We start from the raw sequence: 16,714 nt of genomic DNA on the forward strand, positions 1-16,714 counted from the left end.
TAAAATATTAAAAAAAAGGTTTTTTAATATAATTTTGACTCTCAACTTCAATACAAAATAGGTACTAAATATTTAATCTTTTATTAAATAATTTATTTTATTTTATTTTTAATTTTTTTTAAATTAATTTAAATTTTTTTTAAGTTATAATCTTAATTTTTAACTTAAATTTAATTTAAATTAAAATTTTCAGATTAATTTAAACAAAAATAATAAAAAAACACTAAATTAAATATTCTAATAAGCATAAAAGTAAAATTAAGCCGTTTCAAAATGCTATATTAATTTTTTTTTTTTTACTGAGATTAAACTCATATATGTTAAGATGGCAAAAATTCATACGTTAACCCTTTTAACTTTAATTTAATAGTTAAATAGGTCTTGAATTTGTTTTTCATTCTTAACTAAGCTATTAACTATCTAACTTATTTAATTTAGACATAAATATAATTGATAGACGATAATGGTTGATAGTAATAGTGTGCATAATAATTATGAGAGCTTTTGAGCTAAATTAAAAAATTGTACAAATCAAAGTTCTTTTACTTATTATATTTGACTTTAATTCTTCATTAAGAATCATATAAGACTCATACTGAATTAAAATAATATTAAAATTGTGTTAAACTCATGTGAAACTAGAAGTAAATCAATAATTAATTTTATGCATTTGGTTTAATATGATTTTCATAAATGGGTGATATATTTTTAATATAATTATATATTTATATGTCATTAACAATATATATATATATATATATATGAAAAATTATAAAAAGTCCTTTGTTAAGTATTGAATTTAAGTTTTTTATAAATAAATACATGTTTCATACCATGAGATTTTTTTTTAATTATTATCGTTAAATTTTGATGATGTGACATTAAATAAACAATTCAAAATATTTTTTAGTTATCATGATAGATCCAATTAAAAATAAATTTGGAAAAAAATGTGTGTTAAAGAAAAAAGGAGGAACCGACAAACCACCCCCAACTAACTTTTTTCCTCTTTCCCCTTTCCTTTCCGTTCCCTCAAGCAGCACTTCCTTTAGTAGCATCAATTACTCCTCAATAACAAGGCAAGAACAACAAGCAATGATTGTGGATCAAAGGGAAAATGAGAAAGAGAGGGAGAGACAAAAAATTAAACTCATAGAGAAGAGACACCACCAGCCTTCAAAAGCCTCGGGACTCATACTTTACCTTTGGACAAGCTCATCGGCTCTAATAGCCCACAAATCGAAGTTGGTTTTGTTGTATGATAATAGGAAAATATGAAGAAAATAAAAGAAATGATGAAATAATAATAAATGGAGAATTGAACTTAGACAAAACGTTTTCAAGAAACTATCTTTAGGATAGTAATTTCCTCTCTAAGTGCAAAGGTTGAATGGAAAATCTATTCTCATGATATAATGCCTAATAAGAAATCAAAATTGCACTCTTTTATTTCTCCTGCCAACAAGAACTCAAGCCAATATATATTGAAAGAAAAATGAAAAAACACTGAGATGCATTAATTGCATAAATCTAATTTTCAATTGGGATTGTACTTCCTATTTATAAAGAAAAATAATTGTAAAATAGCATTCACTAAATAGAACGTTTGAGACAATGGTTGTAATTGTTGAATTGTTTAATTCAATCGATGTGAACAAAGATGGACGTGTTGGTCCAAAGAGAAGGGACGCATCCTTTTAAAAGCAAACGATAGAATTTAAAATTGTTTTTGTTGCCATCTTATATGCCCATTACATGGATAAAAGTCCATTATCATACGACATTATGTCCTTATCATGCAATATATAATTTATTTTATTAAATAATATTATAATTATTATATATATATAACAATCCCCCACTTAATATTATTTAATAATAAATAACATAAGAAAGAAAAATTTATAGATATTGGGTTTTTTGTATAATACATAACCAAAGGTAACCAAGGCTTGAACCTCTAGAATGAATATGAATATAAATATAAAATTCTTATTCGCATTATACATGAGTTCTTGATTCTGCAATGGCGGCATGTTTAACATGGGCCATACGCTCTATCCTGCATTAGTAAGTACACTAAGATTTCACCATTAATCCATAGAAAGCGACCTCTCACTTTCATATTTGCAAAGACAGTATTCATCAGAAGTGCCCACAACCGCTTTAACACTCCACTATAAGCTATGAGAACTGCTAAGAACAAAAGTTCAACATTCTCATTGTGGAAAAACAGTGCATATAGTCAAACATGAGACTTTAGAAAGGAACAGGAATAAATATTTAAATATTTATTATTACCCCCACTATTCCTTAAATATATTTATGTACTAGAAATATAACCTCCAAGTTAACATCTCTAGGATAATTATTGATTGAATTTCTTTGAACTCTTAAAATATGAATTTTCAAATAAAATGACATTCACATGAAAAAGTAGAGCTCAACCAAGATTATCTCTTTTAAACTGGTGATAGTCCCATGTTTCCCATGACTTTCTTAATCTTCTCACCTGATAAGGGTTTTGTGAGAGGATCTGCCACCATTTGATCTGTAAGAAGATACTCAATAGAAACTTTACCTTTTTTCACAAGACTTCTCACATGATTATATCTCATCACAATATGCTTACTATTGCCAGACATCTTTTTATTTTTAGTATTGTGAATTGCAGCTTGGTTATCACAATGTAAAGTAACAGGTCCTTTAGGAACACTAATAAAAGGCATGCACCTCATAAATCTCTTAATCCATAAAATATCTCTACTAGCAAGAGACATAGCAATAAACTCAGATTCCATGGATGGTAATGCAACACATGATTGTTTTTTAGAGGACCATGAAACTATAGCTCCACCAATAGTAAATAACCAGCCACTAGTAGACTTAGAACTTCTTCTATCAGAAGCCCAATTAGCATCACTATAGCATTCCAAAACAGAAGATGTACATTTATAATGCAAACCATAATTCAAAGTATGCTTTAAATACCTGTAACACCCTAGGCAAATCCCACATCGACAAAACACGGGAGAGATGCTGGGTTTATAAGTTGATGGTTCGTAACCCCTAGTGACGCGTTTTAAAACCGTGAGGGCTTCGGCCCAGAGCGGACAATATCACTAGTGGGCCGGGCTATTAGATTTGTGGTATCAGAGCTGCTCCGCATGCAACCTTGAACGATGGTGGGGCAAACCTCAGCGAGGACGCTGAGTCCCATCAGGGGGGTGGATTGTAACACCCTAGGCAAATCCCACATCGACAAAACATGGGAGAGATGCTGGGTTTATAAGTTGGTGGTTCCTAACCCCTATTGACGCGTTTTAAAACCGTGAGGGCTTCGGCCCAGAGCGGACAATATCACTAGTGGGCTGGGCCGTTACATTTGTGGTATCAGAGCAGAGGTTTAGGCGATCCTAGACCTAGATAGATAGAAAGAAATAGTTGCATCACATGCATGGGCCTTTAGATAGAGTCGAGGTGACACTATTGCAGATCTGTTCTTTGTCTGTTTTATAGGATCGATGACATCTGATCCTTCAGAGCACGAACCTCCAAGACCGATAGAGGAGGAAGTAGAGAGTCATGCACCTGCACCTATGTTTAATCAGGGGCGCAGTAGCAGTAGAGCAGAACCATCGTTGAGTACTTTAGTAAGGACAAAACAGGCCTTCCTAGAGCAAATGACTCAATTGCTCCGTCAAGTCACTGGAGCTATGCCACCACCTCCCCAGTTAGTATATAGGACCCCAGTAGAGAGAGTTAGAAATGATGAGCAGTTTAGGAGAGACAGGCAGTGCAAGAGAGGGTCTGGACCTGGCCAGTCCAGCGTAGCTGCTACAGAGAGCAAGAGACCCAGGGTGTCTCAGGGTTAGATTCAGAGTAGAGAACAGAGGCAGAGGTTCCGATTTGCCCCGAGGAGAGGAGGTCAGATGAGTGTATCAATTAACAATTATGTGGGTCATATAGCACGGAGATCAATCCTGATGCTAGTTTGTACACATTATAGGAAGAACCATAGAGGAAAGTGTAGATTACTAACGGGTGGATGTTTCAGATGTGGGTCCATAGAGTATTTTTTTTTGAGAGATTGCCCATGGAGGAGTGCTCCCACAGCTTGATGCGTCCCAACCGCAAGTGCACGGGTCGTACAAGTAGTATAGAAAAATATCGATCCCACGAGGAGTTGTGTTAATGATTGAATTTTCGATATAAAAGTTGACTAAATTGAAGTATTTATGAGATTAAAACGATGAATTAATGGGTAATGGAATGTGAAATCTAATTGTGCAAAATTAATATTCTATTCAACAATGTATTAATTAAACTAAAATTGCATCAAATAGAAATAAGCAAGTTCAAATATGGCAATATTTAAATTGGCAAATGATTAAATTCGATTAGAAATTAACAATGGTAAAAAGATGATTCCGGAGTTCGGGATTTCATATTCGAGCTATTTTGGGATTTTAAATTGGTTATCCAATCTTGTGAAACTAATGGGTTTTAAGGAGATTAATTCTTAAATCCTTTGAATTCCCTTTCGAGTGAGACAAAGAGTGCCTTAATCAAACTAATCCTACTTTCGTGGAGTTAGAATTAATTAAGACCCATTAAGTTCCTTAATTAATCTGTGAATCCTCTTAATCCTTAGCCTATTTCTAGGTCTAAGTTAATTAAGTCCAATTTCCTGATTATCTATCACAAGACCTTCTCCTTTCGGTGCTTCAACCATGGATTAAGAACATTACTCAATGGGATCCTACATTAAGCATGTCATTAAGCTTACAAGAAATGAATAAAACTCATTAAGACCACAAAATATGGATTACCCAATCAAAATCCACAAATATCTCAAATATTACAACCCTTACTCCAGAATCAAAAGTAAACTACTCACTATCCATAATGCTTACAAGATATGATGAGTTTAAATGGAAATAAAGCTTTAATCTAAGCTAAGAAGTAAGTAATTAAACACTAGAAATGTAGAAAAATGTAAAGGAAGAAAGAAATCTGCAAATCTTAGTTGAAAATGGTGTGGAAGGTGAAATGACTCCTCAAATTCTGCTTAGCCTCCTCCTTTCTTCCTTTGCTTCTTGCCTCCTCTCTAAAGAGAGAAAATGGGACTATATATAGCATTTTTCTGACATGGAGCCCTAAAATAGTATGTTCTAGGAGGAATACATTAAGGGAATCTTCTGCCAGCTCATTAATGAGCTCTTTGGGATCAGATAAGTGGACTGCATAAGTTATGCAGTCCCTTATGCACATTTCGGCTGATTCTGGGTTACTTATGCGAAGCTGCATGACTTGGTGCATAGGTTATGCACAATTTCGTGAATCTGCATAAGGGAGGTGAGAATGTGCATAAGCTGTGCAGTCTCCTTATGCACATTTCGGCTGGTTCTGGAACAGTGTTCTTCCTCCTTATGCAGAACTGCATAGCTTATGCGCAAGTTATGCACGCTTGGTCAATGCATATTTCAGCTTGAAAACTTGTTTTTGGCATCTTTTGTAGAAGACACTCCTCAATGGCAAAATTCTCTTTAGTCCTTCAAAACACCATTTTTCCTACAAAACAAAGTAAAATTACAAATTAGTGCAAAATTGACAACTATGGAAAACTAACTAATTAACTAATGAAATTAGCTAAAAATGACTAATAACCAAATAAAATGATTATGAAATTAGACCTAAATGACTATGCAAAATGTGTGCATCAAATACCCCCAAACTCAAGCTTTTGCTTGTCCTCAAGCAAACTTTAAAATGTGATGCAAAGTTTTTAGGGGTGCCTTATCCAAAGAGTTATGAAAATCACTCATTAAGGTAACTTAACACACCTTTAGCCATACCAACAATCCATATACCCATCCTTCAAAATGCAAAGAATTTAATGCTTATCCAAGCTTTCACCGCTTAGCCATCAAGTCAATTATCATTCAAATCCCCAAACCAACTAATCAAAAGAGAGAGTCATGCTCAAAAGGAATTCTAGGACAATTGATAACCAAAGTATCTCAACATGGAATGATAGAATTGAATGAATAGATGAATAGTTTTCCAATCCCATAGGCAAATTCCCTACTCTTATCTCCACTAATGTAGCAAGTACTATCAAGAGATCAAAGGTCTTTTTAGGGATGTAATGAGGCCATGGGGTTTAAAATGAGGCTAAGAAGAAAGATAGGTAAAAAGGATTCAAAGCATGAGAATATTTTCAATTTTGAAACATAAGGTACACTTTATTATATATATATATATTTTTATATGGGAGAGAAGAATACACAATGAGGATTGTCAAGTGCTAGCATAGTTTACAAAACACATAAAATGGAGGGACATTTTGATACTTTAACTTGTATTTTGTATTTTCTTTTGATGATTGTCCCTAAAATTGCCACCCCCAAACTCATTTCTTTTGATACTTTGGGTGGATTTCTTTCATTTTGAATGGCAATAGTGAAAAGCACATATACTAGCACTTTTACAAGGTGACAAGTATTTCTTCTCCCTTTTATTGTATTTTTTTTCTTTTCTTTTTCTCTCTCTTTTTTTTTTTTTTTTTTTTTATTTTTTTATTTTTATGTACCTAATATTGTAAATAATTATTCTCATGAAAAGGGTTGGAGTGTTTGGTTCATTGGCTAGGTAACAATAAGGATTTCAAGAAAAATTAGAGGTAAAAAGGCTCAAAGGGGTTTGCAAGGGTCAATTTTAATTAGGAAAAGGGCCAAAGGTTTAAAATGAGAAGGTTTAAATCAAAGAATGCCTAATCATCTCTCTTTTCAAGTACAAGCTGGTATTTCGCCTTGAAAGGTTTAGAAAATTTGTTCTAGGATTGGTGAGACATCATTTGACTACCTTATATCCAATAATTCCCTCTAAACACTTCCACCTCCAAATGACTAATTGGGTGGCTTTTTGGCTAAGAAGATATAGGCAAGAGATAGACACTTCAAAACCTTGCACCTTTTAGGAAACTTTCAATCCACAAACCCAACTAAAAGGTGAGTCAAATCACTTTCATAGGCACATTTTCAATACTCAAGGGATTTGGCAAAAGATTTTAATGCATGGTGTATGATTCCTAAAATGAGTAATGCATGAACTAAATGGAGGAAATCTATTTGTATGCAATTTGTACAATTTCTAAGTGATGTATAATGTGTGTGTAAATGTGTAATGAATATGTATGTATGGATGTATATGTAAAATATTTACAATATATCTAAATGAAATGGGATGAGATGCTCTTATACTCAAAATGTGAAAAATAAAGCTAAAAATCAAAATGTGCACCCCCAAACTCAAAATTGGACATTGTCCTCAATGTCTCAAACAGTAGATATCCAAAACTCAAAGCAAATAATATTGACCAGGAATTGTAAAAAATGAAGAGCAAAAAGAAAGAGTTACCTGGTATGAGAATTCAAGTTACAGGTATGCATAAGAAGCTGCACAGGTTATGCAGAGTTAAGTGCTGTCCAGAACATGTGCATAGGTAAGGTGCATAAGCCATGCAGTGCTGCATAAGAGGCAATAGATGTTGCATAGACTATGCAGATGCTTGCATAAGGGAAATACAACTGTGCGATTCTGTAAGTAGCGTAAAGGTTGCACAGGCTATGCAAAGGTTATGCATGAGGAAATTCATAGTATGCAGTGGTATACAAAACCGCTAGGGAATTGGCAAGGGAAATGTACAACCAGCAGAAAAGTATGGAAATATAGACAGTATGGGCAAATATGTACAAAAAGGCAATAAGTGCAATAAAAATCAAAGAAGACAAATGTAATAGCTATTCAATAAAACTTCAAAGGAAACAGAATTTAAAAGAAACTAATTCAGAACAAATCAACAAAATCCAAAACAAAGTATAAATGTTTGAACATATTTACAAAGAAAAAGTCCTACAAGATTGAACAAAAGTAAACTAAACACTAATCTATGTCTATTGTTTTTCCTTTGTCCAAGGATGTTGCTATAAATGGTATCACTACTGTCGAAATGATGGTGCAGGAGGAGGATGGAGGTGGGGTGGCATGCCCAGAAGATCATGAGTTGCTTCACCATTTCCTTCAGATTCTTTCTGTTTGTCCTCGGTTTCCATGACAAGGTCAAACAGCTTGCTCATGACGATCCTTTAGTGTATCAAGACCATCACAAGCTTCCTATCCACAAAGTAGATATCATCACTAAGCTGTCGAGGTAGGTGAATAAGGCTTTAGTGTTGAATGGAGGAGGTCTTGTGGATGAGGTAGGTTCACCAGAGGAGGAATGGGCCGAGCAGAGGTAGCTGGAGTGTCTGAGTAGGCCGAGGGGTGGGGTAGGGGTAGTAGGGTGCTGTGGGACTGGTGTGAAAGGTTGGGTTTCTGGTTGTGCAATAGGCTCGGTTCACTGCAGGTGGCGGTGTCATCAAAATATGATAAATGGAACCCTGCTTTGGTTAAGTGTGCATATCAAAATAGGAAGTGTCCTCAAGTCTTTGGGATTGAGTGCTCTGCAGATTAAAGCCAAAATGCTTGGCTATGACAAGAATGAGCCCACCCAAAACAATGTCACCAATGGATTTGGTGGCAATATGCAAGACATGTTCGCAAAAGAAGTAACCTGAGACACCTTAACTTTGTGAAATGCACACCATAACATAAAAGTTCAGATTTGCCCACAAAGACTGTAACTAGTCCTCCGCCCAATATGGTGCTAGCCATCAACCTATGAATAAACCTAAGTGCAGGGTCAAGGATTTGGGATGTTTTGGACCTACCAGCAGAGAAGGTTTGGGGTTGGTTTGTTATGATTCTCCAAAATTGGGCAGGATTCCAGATGCCCTTATTGGCTACCTCTACTCCAGTATGTGGTACTCTAAAGAACCCATCAATTGCAAAACCAAAGATGCTATGAAATTGATCCAATGACAGCTCTCTATTTTGCCCCAAGCATCTAAATGTCATAATTGGCTTATGGTCTACATCATGCAAGTTGAGGGTAGCAGAGAATGAAGAAATAAACTCCAAAACTAGAATTGGATAAACTACCTCTTGCTTATGCACAAATTACATCCAACCCATACCACAAGAAATGCAACTACATTATCAAATAAACCCAGAGATTGTAGAGCATCAGCAGATATATACCTAGTAGGTTGTACCCTTCTATCTTTGAGTCTTTTGAAAGCAGCTTTTTGAATTGTATCAGGGAGAGGCCAGGGCAGTTTGGATACAAATGGGGTTGCTGAAACTGTCCTTTTGCTGGAAGAAGGTGTAGAGGCTGGGGTTTTTGGCTTTTTAGGAGGTGGTTCCGAAAATGGGGTGGGTGGGTCTTTGCGTTTGGACAGAGGAGGAGCAGAGGGCATGGGTCGCACGGATTTGGATCGGATTTTGCGTTTGTATGTGGTTGATGGAGGTGGTGGTGGTGTCGTTTGTGGTGGAGGATTGGAAGGGGGATGTATCGAAGACAATGGAGTGACTTTAAGAGGAGAGGCGGGGCGGGAATGTGGAGGGGAATCCATGGTCGATTGGAATAGAGATGGAAATGTAGGGGGATTTAGGGTTTCGTGATGAGAGCGCTGATGGAGAAGATGGGAGAGAGATGGCGAGAATGCCGGAAAGAAATGGAGGATGAAGGGCGGTCGTGGGGTTCAAGAGTCGGGAAGTGGAGGAGGTGGGAATGGCCTTTGCTGAAAATGAATTTGAATCGGGTTGTAGGAGATTGCATAAGGAAAAAATGATTTATGCATAACTTGTGCGTGTTTCAAAAAGGATTTATATTTCAGAAAAGTGCTTATGCACAAGTGCATAGGTTATGCACTGTCCTTATGCATGTTTCGGTGACCCTGAAATGGTGAGGAGCGAAGTCATGCGGGAGTGCATAAGTTATGCACTCCCCTTATGCATCTCTCGGCAAGAATTGTTTTTCAGAAACTTGGGTCATGCAGATGTGCATAGGCTATGCACTCTGCTTATGCACTCTGCGGCAATTTTTGGGATTTTGGAATTTTGGTTATGCAGAAGTGCATAGGCTATGCACATTGCTTATGCAGGTCTCGGTAACTTTTGGGGTTTTCTGTTTTCTGGTTATGCAGGAGTGCATAGGCTATGCACTCTGCTTATGCACTCTTCGGCTGAATTGATTTTTTTTGGAGATCTTGGTTATGCAGAGGTGCATAGGCTATGCACCTTCCTTATGCACCCCTCGGCAAGAATGATTTTTCTGGGTTTTTGGTCATGCAGAAGTGCATAGGTTATGCACTCTGCTTATGCAACCTTCGGCAGAATTGGAGCTGTGGAATTTTGGTTATGCAGAAGTGCATAGCTTATGCACCTTCCTTATGCAAACTTCGGCAGAGAGAGAAAATGAAGGATTTGAAGTTATGCAATTGTGCATAGGTCATGCACTCACCTTATGCAAGTTTTGACAGATATGAATTTTGACAAAATGAGGTTATGCAGGGTTGCATAAGCTATGCACTCTCCTTATGCACTTGCAATAAAGGTGAAAAATGGCAAGAATTTTGGTCATGCAGGATTGCATAAGCTATGCAGTTGCTTATGCACAAATTCAACAAAATTAAGATTGCAATATAACATGGATTGCAAGTGTGAAAGATACCCTGGAATGAAGAAATATAATTCCATGAAGCACAAACCATGAGAAATTTTCACCAAAAACACATCAATATATTCAAAGTTCATCAAAAGTGCATCACACAAGCATGTAAAAATGGATCCTACATAAAAGACCTTTGAGAGCCATGCCATTTTGACTCAAATTCTGCAAATCAACATTTGGCACATAAAACTCCATAAAATTTGCATGAAGTTGCATCTAACCACAAATGAGAAATGAACTCTCCAAGATTTGCCAAGAAAATGCAGCATTTCTACCTTGAATCCTACAACCCAAAGAAGCTCAAAACTGCAAAAATGACTCACTTACCACCATAATATCATTATAAGCACAAATATTAGAAAATTACCCACCCAACCTCACCAAAAACACATGTAATCTGCTGCAGATTCTATTGTTCTGTTCTGCATAAACCAGATAGCAATTTCAGCAGTTCACCAACCTTTCTCCATTGATATACATCCAACCTCATCAGAAATACAAGTCATTGGCTGCAGACACCCCTTTTTACTGCAGATTTTATTCTTCCTCTGCATGAACTAGATTGCAGCTCCTGCACAGATTATGCAGCCAAAGCTTATCAGTTCTTTTGAAGGACTAAATTTGTCAAGTTAAGAATTACTTCCCCAATAGTTCACCAGCCCTTCTTCATTGAATTACATCTACAAGAGACAAAATTTAACAATGTCAAAAATTGAATTTGGGGAGATTTAAGATAAAAACAAAATTAATGAAAATGAAAGTAAATCAACAAAAGCAAAATAAAAGGACTTGGGATGCCTCCCAAGAGGGCTAATTTATAGTCCTTAGCTGGACTTTTCATGAATTTCAATTTAAAGTGGTGAGGGATTGTAGAGATTGTAATGACTTGCTCCTAGTATTGGGTCTCCGTTATGTAATGCTTCAATCTATGCCCATTGACCTTAAAATTCCCAGATTTTTCACTCCAAATTTCTATTGCTCCATAAGGGAAAACCTTAGAAACTCTATATGGGCCAGTCCACCTTGACTTGAGTTTTCCAGGGAATAATTTCAATCTCGAGTTGAACAACAAAACTGAATCACCTTCTTTGAATTCCTTTTTCCTCAGATGCTTATCATGCCAAACCTTAGTTCTTTCTTTGTAAATACGGGCACTTTCATAAGCATCCATCCTCAATTCCTCAAGCTCATTAAGTTGTAACAACCTTTTCTCACCAGCTTGCTTAAGATCAAAATTCAAGGTTTGAATGGCCCAATATGCTCTATGTTCTAGCTCCACAGGTAAATGACAAGACTTACCATACACCAACCTAAAGGGAGTAGTTCCTATAGGGGTTTTGTAGGCAGTCCTATATGCCCATAAAGCATCATCTAGTTTGATAGACCAATCTTTCCTAGAATTGTTCACTGTTTTCTCCAAAATATGCTTGAGCTCTCTGTTAGAAATTTCAACTTGTCCTGAAGTTTGAGGATGATATGGGGTAGCTATCTTGTGCACTACACCATACTTCCTCATTAAGCTCTCAAATTGCTTATTACAAAAATGGGAACCCCCATCACTAATTATAGCCCTAGGAGCTCCAAATCTGCTCAAGACAAATTTTTTCAAAAATTTTACTACCACTCTAGCATCATTAGTTGGAGTTGCAATAGCTTCCACCCACTTTGACACATAGTCAACCCCAACTAAGATGTATCTATTACCATATGAAGGAGGGAATGGCCCCATAAAATCTATTCCCCAAACATCAAATAATTCCACTTCAAGAATATTATTTAGGGGCATTTGATCTCTTTTTGACAAATTTCCACTCCTTTGACATTTATCACAATCCAACACAAATTTCCTCACATCCTTAAAAAGATTTGGCCAAAAGAAACCAGCTTGCAAAATTTTACTAGCTGTCTTAGAGATGCCAAAATGACCTCCATAATCAGAAGCATGGCAATGATGCAAAATACTTTGTACCTCCTCTTCAGGAATACATCTTCTAATTAAACCATCACAACATCTCCTAAAGAGCAAAGGATCATCCCATCTATAAAACTTCACTTCATGCAAGAACTTTTTCTTTTGTTGCCATGTCATACCTAGAGGTAATATTCCACAAGATAGATAATTCACAAAGTCTGCATACCAAGGTAGTTTAGCAACAAGAGAGAAAAGTTGTTCATCCAAGAAAAACTCATCAATAGGGATTTCATCCAATTCTTCACCATCCAATTTCAACCTACTAAGATTATCAAGAACTACATTTTCAGCTCCTTCTTATCTCTAATCTCCAAATCAAACTCTTGTAGCATCGTAATCCACCTAATGAGCCTTGGTTTGGCCTCTTTTTACTGAGCAAATACACCGATGGTCGCATGATCCAAAATATAACCACCTTTGAGTCAATAATGTAAGGTCTGAACTTTTCCAATGCAAAGACAATTGCCAAAAATTCCTTTTCAGTTGTTGCATAATTTGTTTGAGCCTCATCCAGTGTTCTACTAGCATAATAGATAGCATAAGCCTTTTTGTCCTTTCTTTGACCAAGAACAGCCCCAATTGCATAGTTGCTAGCATCACACATAATTTCAAAAGGTAGGCTCCAATCAGGTGGTTGCATGATTGGTGCAGTGATGAGAGCTTGCTTCAACCTGCAAAAGGCATCCAAACACTCTTGGTCAAATTCAAATGGTGTGTCATTACTTAACAAATTAGACAAAGGTTTAGCTATTTTAGAAAAATCCTTAATAAAGCGTCTGTAGAACCCGGCATGTCCTAGGAAACTTCGAATTCCCTTGACATTGGTAGGAGGAGCCATCTTCTCTATCACTTCAACTTTGGCTTTATCAACCTCTATTCCTCTGTTAGACACCAAATGTCCAAGCACTATCCCTTCCTGAACCATGAAATGACACTTTTCCCAGTTTAACACAAGGTCAGTATCTGCACATCGCTGCAAAATTTTAGAAAGGTTAGCTAAGCATATATCAAAAGAAGATCCATAAACAGAAAAATCGTCCATAAAAACCTCCATTATGTCTTCAATGAAATCTGAGAAGATTGCCATCATGCACCTCTGAAAAGTGGTGGTGCATTACACAACCCAAATGGCATCCTTCTATAAGCAAAGGTTCCATATGGACAAGTAAAAGTGGTTTTCTCTTGATCATTTGGATGGATAGGGATTTGAAAAAAACCTGAATATCCATCTAAATAGCAAAAGTAAGAATGCCTAGCTAGTCTTTCCAACATTTGATCAATGAAGGGAAGTGGAAAGTGATCTTTTCTAGTGGCAACATTTAATTTTCTGTAATCTATGCACATTCGCCAACTAGTCACCGTTCTAGTGGGAATTAATTCATTATTTTCATTTTTGACCACTGTCATTCCACCCTTTTTTGGGACAACATGTACTGGGCTCACCCAAGGCATCGCGAGATGGGATATATGATCCTGCATCAAGCAACTTCAAAATTTCCTTTTTAACAACTTCTTTCATATTTGGGTTCAACCTCCTTTGATGTTCAATAGATGGTTTACAATTTTCTTCCAAACTGATTCTATGCATGCAAAAGTGTGGGCTTATTCCCTTAATGTCATCTATGGTGTATCCCAAAACTTTCCTAAATTTTCTCAACACTCTTAACAGCTTATCAGCTTCTAAAGTACTCAAGTTTGCATTTACAATTACTGGATAAGTGTTATTAGTGCCAAGAAATTCATACCTGAGCTGAGAAGGAAGTTGCTTAAGTTCTACCTTAGGTGCATCTTCTTCCTTGAATGATGATTGCTTAAATTCAGCTTTTTCCTTTTGTGTGAGTTGAAAAACTGGAGCAGAAATGAATGATGGACTTCCCTCTAAGTGTTGAGTATATGCAGCTACATGAGGGTTGTCGTAGTTTATGCCTCCTCCATGAACCAAACAATTTTCAAGTGGATCTTCTGGATATTTTTTTCTGAAGTGTTCTTCAACCAGCTCATCAATAATATCAACTCTCAAGCAAGTATCACTGAATGATGCTTTTTCATAGTGTTATTGATATTGAAAATTAACTGCTCTTCACCAACTCTAAGAGTAAGCTTTTCTCCTTTCACATCAATCAATGCTCCTGCTGTAGCTAGAAAGGGTCTCCCCAAGATAATTGGAATATTAGAATCTTCCTCCATGTCCAAGATGACAAAGTCAACAGGTATATAGAACTTTCCAACCTTCAGGGGCACATTCTCCAAAATCCCTTCAGGATACTTGATTGTTCTCACAACCTAATCAAGAGAAATGTGGGTTGGCTTTAGATCTCCCATGTTGAGCTTCTCATAGATAGAAAGGGGCATAAGGCTAACGCTGGCCCCTAAATCACATAGAGCTTTTGTAGAACAAGACTCTCCAATGTGGCATGGGATTGAAAAACTCCCTGGATCCTTAAGCTTTGGAGGAAGTTTCCTTTGGAGGATAGCACTACATTCTTCTGTCAAAGCTACAGTTTCATCATCTTCAAGTTTTCTCTTGTTTGAGAGAATTTCTTTCAAGAATTTTGCATAAGAGGGCATTTGTGAAAGAGCATCAACAAAAGGCACATTTATGTAAAGTTTCTTCAAAACCTCTAAGAACTTCCCAAATTGCCTATCAAGCTTGGCTTTGTGAAATCTTTGTGGAAAGGGAAGTTGTGGCTTGTAGGGCTCAGGAGGTATATACTTCTCTTCTTTTTCTTCAAGTTTCTCCTTACATTTTTCTGCACTCTCTTGTTTTTCACTCTCATCAGTTCCTTTCTCATTTTCTCTTTTCTCACTGTTTTCACTCTTCTCATCATTTATAACTTTACCACTTCTTAAAGTAATAGCTTGACAATGCTCTCTTGGATTTTCTGGTTGACTTGGAAGCTTTCCAAAAGATTTGGCACTTGAGGAAGATGCTTGTTGTGCAATCTGATTTTCCAAAGATCTGTTGTGTGTTTGCATTTGTTCCACCTTGCTTTCACCTCTCTCATCTCTTCATCATGCTTATTTTGGTTGGCAAGAATCTGTTGCAATAAAGCTTGATGGTGGAATTTCGTTCTTCTTTGTTTTGGTGGAGGTTCATATTTTTCTGTGAAAATTAGGCAATGGTTGCCTATTTTCTTGATATGGAACTTGACTTTCTTTGTTGTGGTTGAAAATTCTGATTTTGAACTTGATTTTGCTGATTTCCCCATGAAAAGTTGGGATGATTCCTCCAATTTGGATTGTAAGTTTGAGAATAAGGATTCCCCATTTGCTTGTTTCCATAATTACCAACATATGCCGCTTGTTCTCCATAATCTACTCCACAGCTGGTAGTTTCCTCTGCATAAGCCACTTGTTGTGAACTTCCAGCTGATGATGTTGAACTAACCAACATACTCAAATCTTCCATCTTCTTAGCAAGGACATTTGTAAGTGCATCAAACTTTGCATTAATCATGTTGAATGGATCAAGATCATACATTCCAAAGACTTGCCTTTTACGAGTTGGAGCTGGTCCTCTTGGACTACTCCAAAGATGAGTATTCTTTGCAATTTTCTCTAATAACTCATAAGCTTCATCTTCATGCTTTATAATAAATTCTCCTCCTGTTTGAGCATCAATAATTCCTCTGATTGCAGGAGTGACATTTGTGTAGAAATTCTGATTTATCATCCATTTTGGAATGGCATGATGTGGGCATAATCTTTCCAATTCCTTCCATCTCATCCATGACTCATAAAGAGTTTCATCTTCTCTTGGTCTGAAAGCTGTCATTTGATTCCTCAGCTCTTGAGTTTTTCCAGGTGGAAAATATTGTGCAAGAAATGCATCAGTTAGTTGCTCCCAATTTGTAATGGAGTTGTGAGGTAAAGAATCAAGCCAATCCAATGCTCTATCTTTCAAAGAGAATGGAAATAGCTTCAATCTTGCTGCATCATCAGACACTCCAGGTTGTTTTTGCATGTCGCAAATCATAGCAAACTTCTTCAGGTGAGTGTGTGGATTTTCAGAAGGATGTCCTCCAAATTGAGAGTTTTGGATCATTTGAAGAACTCCAAAATCCATTTTGTAACTATTTGCATCAATCCTTGGTCTTGCTATGCTCTCTCTCAAGTCATCAAAA

General features: G+C 36.4%; 1 non-coding gene across 1 annotated transcript; it reads left to right on the plus strand.

Annotated features, from left to right (window-relative positions):
• Positions 1 to 16,273: 16,273 nt before the first annotated feature.
• LOC131175152 (small nucleolar RNA R71) lies at positions 16,274 to 16,380 on the plus strand. Its single transcript, XR_009145314.1, has one exon. It is a non-coding gene; the product is annotated as a small nucleolar RNA R71 (small nucleolar RNA).
• The last annotated feature ends 334 nt before the right edge of the window (positions 16,381 to 16,714 follow it).

This window comes from Hevea brasiliensis, chromosome 16, assembly GCF_030052815.1.
Source record: "Hevea brasiliensis isolate MT/VB/25A 57/8 chromosome 16, ASM3005281v1, whole genome shotgun sequence".
NCBI lineage: Eukaryota > Viridiplantae > Streptophyta > Magnoliopsida > Malpighiales > Euphorbiaceae > Hevea > Hevea brasiliensis.